At 37.4% G+C, this 6,558-nt stretch overlaps 1 long non-coding RNA gene across 1 annotated transcript; it reads left to right on the top strand.

Moving 5' to 3' along the window:
• Window positions 1–282: 282 nt before the first annotated feature.
• Window positions 283–4,867, top strand: LOC112842515 (uncharacterized). Its single transcript, XR_003214319.1, has 4 exons — window positions 283–1,976; window positions 2,074–2,128; window positions 2,230–4,574; window positions 4,744–4,867. It is a non-coding gene; the product is annotated as an uncharacterized LOC112842515 (long non-coding RNA).
• Window positions 4,868–6,558: the final 1,691 nt, after the last annotated feature.

The raw sequence follows: 6,558 nt of genomic DNA, 5'->3' as shown, positions 1-6,558 counted from the left end.
AGAGCATTTTTAGTCAAATGAATATGGTTCCAAGAACAAGTAAAAAATAAACAAATAAACATTTGGAATTGAAAGGACTCCTGCAATGATAACTCATAAAATGTGATCTGATCTTCATCTAAGTCACATGTGAGCAAAAACAATTTGACTAAAATACAACCTAATTCCAAAAAGGTTGGGAAACTAAATGAAAACAAACCCCATTGATTTCAAATCTCATAGATCCATAATTTATTAACATTCAGAGTATAAAAAACATATCAAATGTTTAAACTGGGTCCTTTTACTGTTTCATGAACAATAACTATTAAAAAAAAACTTTGGACTGGAAGTTGCTGTAAAAGTAAGTGTTACTAAAAAGAAACCGCTGGAAGAACATTTTGTAACTAGTTATTTTGTGATTAGCTAAGTAACAGCTCAGTAACATGGTTGGGTATAAAAAGCTTACAGTAAAGAGGCAGAGTTCCCCTAAAGTAAAGATGGGCAATTGATTGCAGTCTAGTTTATATCTCATCATGTACATAGTATTATCAAGGGCCATCAGGCAGCACTGCATTAAAAACAGGCATGATTCTGTCATTCAAATTCCATGAAGTAACCTAGTCTGCAGAAAAATCAGCATCTCTCTTAAATTATTTGTACCCGTTAACTGATAATTCAACATATCTGCCATGGGAAAAGGTGTTTAGAATTAGGAGATTTTTCTTTAATTTTTCCAAAGACATTTTATGAGGATAAGCAAAAAATTGCAATGCACTGGGGGGTTCCCATGCTCTCTAACATCCAGCATGATTTCTACCAGCTTCCACCGGCTGAGACAGAGGTGAAGCTTCCACTTCTCAAGCTTCCATTGATTCAAGACGGGCAGCTAATTGGACAGAAAAAAACAAAACAAAGAAACAAATTTTTAAAAAAAACAAAAACAGGAGAAGACAGGCCCCCAGATGAGCTCCTGCTCTGTAGGACGTAACAAAGCACTTTACCATATACAGATGAAATACACATTAATATAACCAAGCATGAGTGAGAGCATAGTGAAATATGAAAACACTACTGAAGGAGAAAACATAATCAAAAATGCAAAAATTAAATAATAATGAAACATTTATTAATTTATTTATTTTAAATTACATGTATATTAGCAACTTAAATACACTGCTCAAAAATTATTATGTTTTTAAATTAAAGATTATTTGATTTACAGAAGAAAGAAAAACACTTCCTGATTAGTGTATAGCATCATTTCAGACTGCTAGGATATTGCTCTGGACAGATCTATTTTTCTATCTAATTAAAATTAAATTGAAATGAATATCATTTCTATGAGACACTGTCAGTGTGCTGTTATATAACTAATGTATTTAAGGCCTGACTTGTGACATTGATGCCCATTCCTTTACTGTCCTTTTCGATGTGTAATGTCAGATCCCTTGTATCTGTATTTGATTGGGCATCCCGGTGTTGCTATGGCATGATCCTAGTAATTACTGTTATTAAAACAATAACACATAGCACATTCAAATTCAAACATTGCTGCATTGAGGATTTTCCTGCATTCTTCTGTGACTGGCAATTCCAAACCTGCACTCAGTCTTCTCATTACACTGGTACTGAACAGACACAACATTGGAGCCTTTGCAAACTTTTTTCAAAAACTGCAACTATTTGACACAAATCTGCAACCAACAGCAAGCACAGAGTCTTCAAACAAGTCACTGAAGTATGGATTGAAAGATTTACTTTTAAACAATAATGATTAATTAATGATTACGGTTGTTTTACCTTGATTGCCAGCTGTTTTTATCTTCATTTCTTTCATATTTATCCACCTAAACAATTTAATGATACAGTTTGACTGGATATGCATTGTTGAAATTGACTTGAAAATGTATGAAAATGTATGTAAAGTTGCACAGAGAAACCAAATCCAGTGTGGATCTTTGCCTTGAAAGACGCCTAAAATGGCTCGACCTGTGGTAAGTTACCCTTCACTGTGTCTGTTTCTAAACATTAAATCATGTGAATTCTTTAAAAAAAACATACAAGAACAATAAAAATATGTAACTTTTTTAGGAAAATCCACATCTTAAGATGTTTGACTCAGAAACCAACTCACATGTCAACAGTGGTAAGTTTGCTATTCAATTAAAAAAAAAAAAGACATTAAAGCATCTGTTTGCATATTTTGCAAAAATAATCAGCTGCTGATTATTCTTGTTTTGTGTGCAGCAAGTACTGCTTCCAAGATGTGGGGATCTTACCACCTCCACCAAAGGAATACTACTGTGTGTCCTTTGTTTGCAAGGATTTTTTGGAACCAGAGAGCAAAACGCCAGATGACCTGAATGTTCCTCTGCAACACAAGATGCCTTTGGCTCAAAGTCGGCCTCCTCCACAGACAAAGGAGAAGCAGCCAGACTCATCAAATGAAGACCTATTAGCTTACCTGCATGTAAGGTCCCACTGCCTCCAAGTCCTCCACCTGCTGATGACTGGTTTAAGTCAAAGGACACTCATAAAGTCATGCACCCAGATTTAAAAAACGATTGTTCTTCCCTGGATGATGAAGTGGCCTTTTTCATATCTCCTTGTGAGATTCCTCTGCCTCCAAGAAATCCACGTGTTGAAGCTTTTGGTCACTGTGGAAAGCACCGAAGTTCAACCGTGTTGTCTGTGGATGATTAAGAGGAACATTTGATGCCTAAACACATTAGGCTGATGACTTGTGATGTTCCACTGCCTCCAAGTCCTCCACCATCACCTATGAATGATGAAGACACTGACCCAAAGTGCATCAGCCCACTGCCTCATGAGGTTCCACTGCCTCCAAGTCCTCCACCATCCCCTGTGTGTGCTGATGACACTGATCTAAAGTGTACCAGCCCACTGCCTCACGAGATTCCACTGCCTCCATGTCCTCTACCCCAAATTTGTTGCCAGTATTATTAAGATACTAGGTGACTTTGAGGGCCAGATTGTGCTGGGAGGAGATTTTAATCAGGTTCCGGATGAGTATATGGATAGGAGTGGTACAAGTCTAGGCCCTAGTGCAAAAAATAAATCTGCAGCAGCCATCTTTAAAGAGGTAACTGGGCTGGTCGATATCTGGAGACTTGTACATCCTTCAGAAACGGAATACACGTTTTATTCACATTCTCATAAAAGTTGTTCCAGAATTATTTCTTAATATCTGGTCTGAGTGCTGATTTGGTTGTGAACGGTGAAATAAGTATAATCATAATACGAGATCATACTCCAGTAGAACTAAATATAGACTTACAAGTTGAGAAATATAGTCGGGGCAGGTGGAAACTAAATCCAAGTCTTTTACATGATGAACAATTTGTGGCAACATTAAAAGATGATATTATTTTTTTCTTGGATGTAAATATTTTGACCACAGAGAGACTGGCTACGGTATGGGATACCCTAAAGGCCTTCATTAGAGCAAATGTCTGCAATATAGTTCAAAGAAGGCGAAAGAAAGTAAAGAAAGATTTAACCGACCCAGCCAATTTTAGACCTATTAGTTTATAAAATGTGGATTGTAAAATACTGTCATAGATCTTGGCAGCAAGACCGGAGTCTGTGTTCCTGCAGATTGTTCATAAAGACCAAGTGGGGTTTATTAAGCATCAATCATCAGCTGATAACATGAGGAGACTATTACATCTTATTTGAGCTAATAAATATAACCCAAAACCAGTAGTAATAATTTCGCTTGACGCCCTAAAGCCCTTGACAGGGTTGAATGGAGCATTGTCAAAATTTGGAATTGGTGATAATTTCTGTAGATGGGTTAAGACACTGTATTCAGGGCCGAAAGCCTCTGTTCTCACCAATGGACTGATGTCCCCATTTTTTAATATCTCCAGGTCTACTCGTCAGGGTTGTAGTCTTAGCCCACTCCTGTTCACTATCTTTATGGACCCCCTGGCTATTAAAATTAGGAAAGATTCAAGTATTGTGGGTGTGAACGGAGGGGGGGAGAGAACATAAATAATTTTTGTATGCAGACAATATTGTGGTGATGTGTCAGGACCCCACCAACTCCATAACAAAATTGCTAAATGTTATTGGTGAATTCTCTAAGTTATCAGGTTACAAAATTAACTGGCATAAGTCGGAGGCAATGCCAATATCTCAGACTTGTATTGCTAATTCATTTTAGCTTTCAATTTTAATTTGTTACAAAAAGGGATGAAATATTTAGGAATAATACTTAATCTGAATGTTGTTACATGTCTGCAGGCTACATGTTTTCTTTCCCTCTCCTTTTGTTTGCCATTTCCTCAGGTACACAGACTGCAGGCTGGTGTCAATTTGGGGATCTCCAGCTAATTAGAGGAAGGAGGCTTTGATTAGACAAACCAGGAGTGCACAACTTGATAAGGAGACTCACCTGTGGCTGGGTGCGGCTCTCTCTTCCTTGCTTGGAATTGTTTGGCACCTGTGTAGAGCGCCTCTGGTGTATTTCTTTTGTTTGAAGGTTGTGGTGGGAGTAAAGAGGACTACGTAAGTCTGCGGACCCAATACACTTATTCACATAGAATTCTTTCTGTTAGAAACACTTGGTAAGTAGGTTGGTGCCACCCATGTAATTTTGAGCTTGCTTTGAGTTGAGAATTGGGGTTTTCACCCTTTTTTTTGTTTTCTAGGGTAAGAGCTCAGCCAAGTTTAGGTTTTGTCTTTTTGGTGGTTATTTTGGCACAACCTAACTGTCCCTTTCTTCAACATTCACAGAAAAGCCTCCCAGTGTAACTGCTCATGAGGTTTCACCATGCCCACCTGATGAAATTCCACACCTTCCAGAGAAGAGATACTTCCATTTATCTACTATTGCTTTTCCTTGTCTCGATGATTAAAGATGTGTTTGTAGTAATAAATTAATTTTTGAGCAAATACATGTTGAGATGATTTGGTTGCTTATGATGGTTATAATTATTCAAACAGGATTATTGCTAATAAACTCTTAACTTTTTCTACTCATTTTCTCCATGAGCTACTTTGATGTCTATTTTGAAGATCCACTCACATTATTATTAAATATGCATATTCTCAGTAGAGTGTATAGCCACATCAGAACAAGGAATAAATTAAATTCTACCAGATACTCATTAACAAGTTACCTTAACATAAACCACTTAAACAAAGCAGGCATTAATGGAGTGCACAGATGGGAAAAAATGGCTATATACACTCAAAAAAATAACTATTTAAATGAACATAAAAAATCATGGCAAGAATTTCCACGTTGCTTCATTTTAGCATTATGCAGTTCTGTTATTCCAAGTTAATGTACTTAAGTACAACTTGATTAATGATTGATGAATCAACTTATTTACTACGTCCACAAGTACACGGCTATTTTTTAAAACAGAGATTTTCCGTTTTCGTGTTTTTTTTTATTTTTAAATCCCGTCCACACATGCAGTTTTGAAAAATATCTCTGTCCACATGTAAACGCCAAAAACGCAGTCAAACATTGTCAAGAACATGCCAAATCCTAGCCGTGAAGAAATGTTGGCCAATCAGAAGTCTAGAAGCCTGGGAGGGAAAGAGTAAACACGGTTTTATGCAAACCTTAAGTACTTCTGAAAAGTTTTTGTGTTTTTCTCCAAAGGCAGCTAATTTTGTGTTACTTTTCATGTGCCTTCATCATTTCAAATGTTAATAACCAAAAACAGTATTTTGGCTGGTGTAGACTCACAACTTAGGAATGAACAAAATGCATACAGCATGCATAAATCTTAATTAAAAATAAATAAAATTTATTCAAAACCGACGACGACGTCGGTTTAGGTTTTGAGACTGTCTGTGTTGAATGGAGAAGTTCACTCTGACGCCGCTGTCTTAACTGCGTGTGTATGTGTAAGTGTGTAAAAACTGCAAAAAGTCAGATTAACAGCAACAGTATTTTGTGTATATCCGACATTGTAGAAATTCATCTCATGCAAACAATAACGTGGCACACAGCGTCACGTCAAAAAAGGCGCACACCTTTGACGTTGCATGACTAAATCTCCGTTTTCCTCGTCCACACGTGAACGCAAAAACTGAGTTTTCGAAAATCTCCACCCTGGGTGGAGCATACATGCCAACCCTCCCGATTTTTCAGGGAGAATCCAGAATTTCAGTGCCCCTCCCGAAAATCTCCCGGGGGCACCATTCTCCCGAATTTCTCCCGATATCCACCCGGACAACAAAATTGCTAAACCATCCTTAACCGGGCTGCCGTTTCCGGCCGGACAATAATAACGGTAACACCTCGAAGTCGAGTGTGGGAACCAGAACAAAGGAAAAGGAAGCAGAAGAGAAATGGCAATGATCAGTAAGAGAAGGAAATAAGCGTGCAAGTTCCAAAATAATTGGAAAAAAGAATTTGATTTTGATTTTTTTAATTCTGCTACTGGCTGCGAAGCATTGCACGTTCAAATACAACCATGTGTAGATGAGTGTTGTTGTTATAGATATTGTTGTAGTTGGAGAACAGTATCCCCAGTTCTCTGTTTATGTATATACTTGTATCTGTTGTTGTATAGCAGGGGTGTCAAACTC

Source organism: Oreochromis niloticus, linkage group LG15, assembly GCF_001858045.2.
Source record: "Oreochromis niloticus isolate F11D_XX linkage group LG15, O_niloticus_UMD_NMBU, whole genome shotgun sequence".
Lineage (NCBI taxonomy): Eukaryota > Metazoa > Chordata > Actinopteri > Cichliformes > Cichlidae > Oreochromis > Oreochromis niloticus.
The sequence above is the reverse complement of the archived record's forward strand: the minus strand, read 5'-3'. Positions and strand labels throughout refer to the sequence as shown.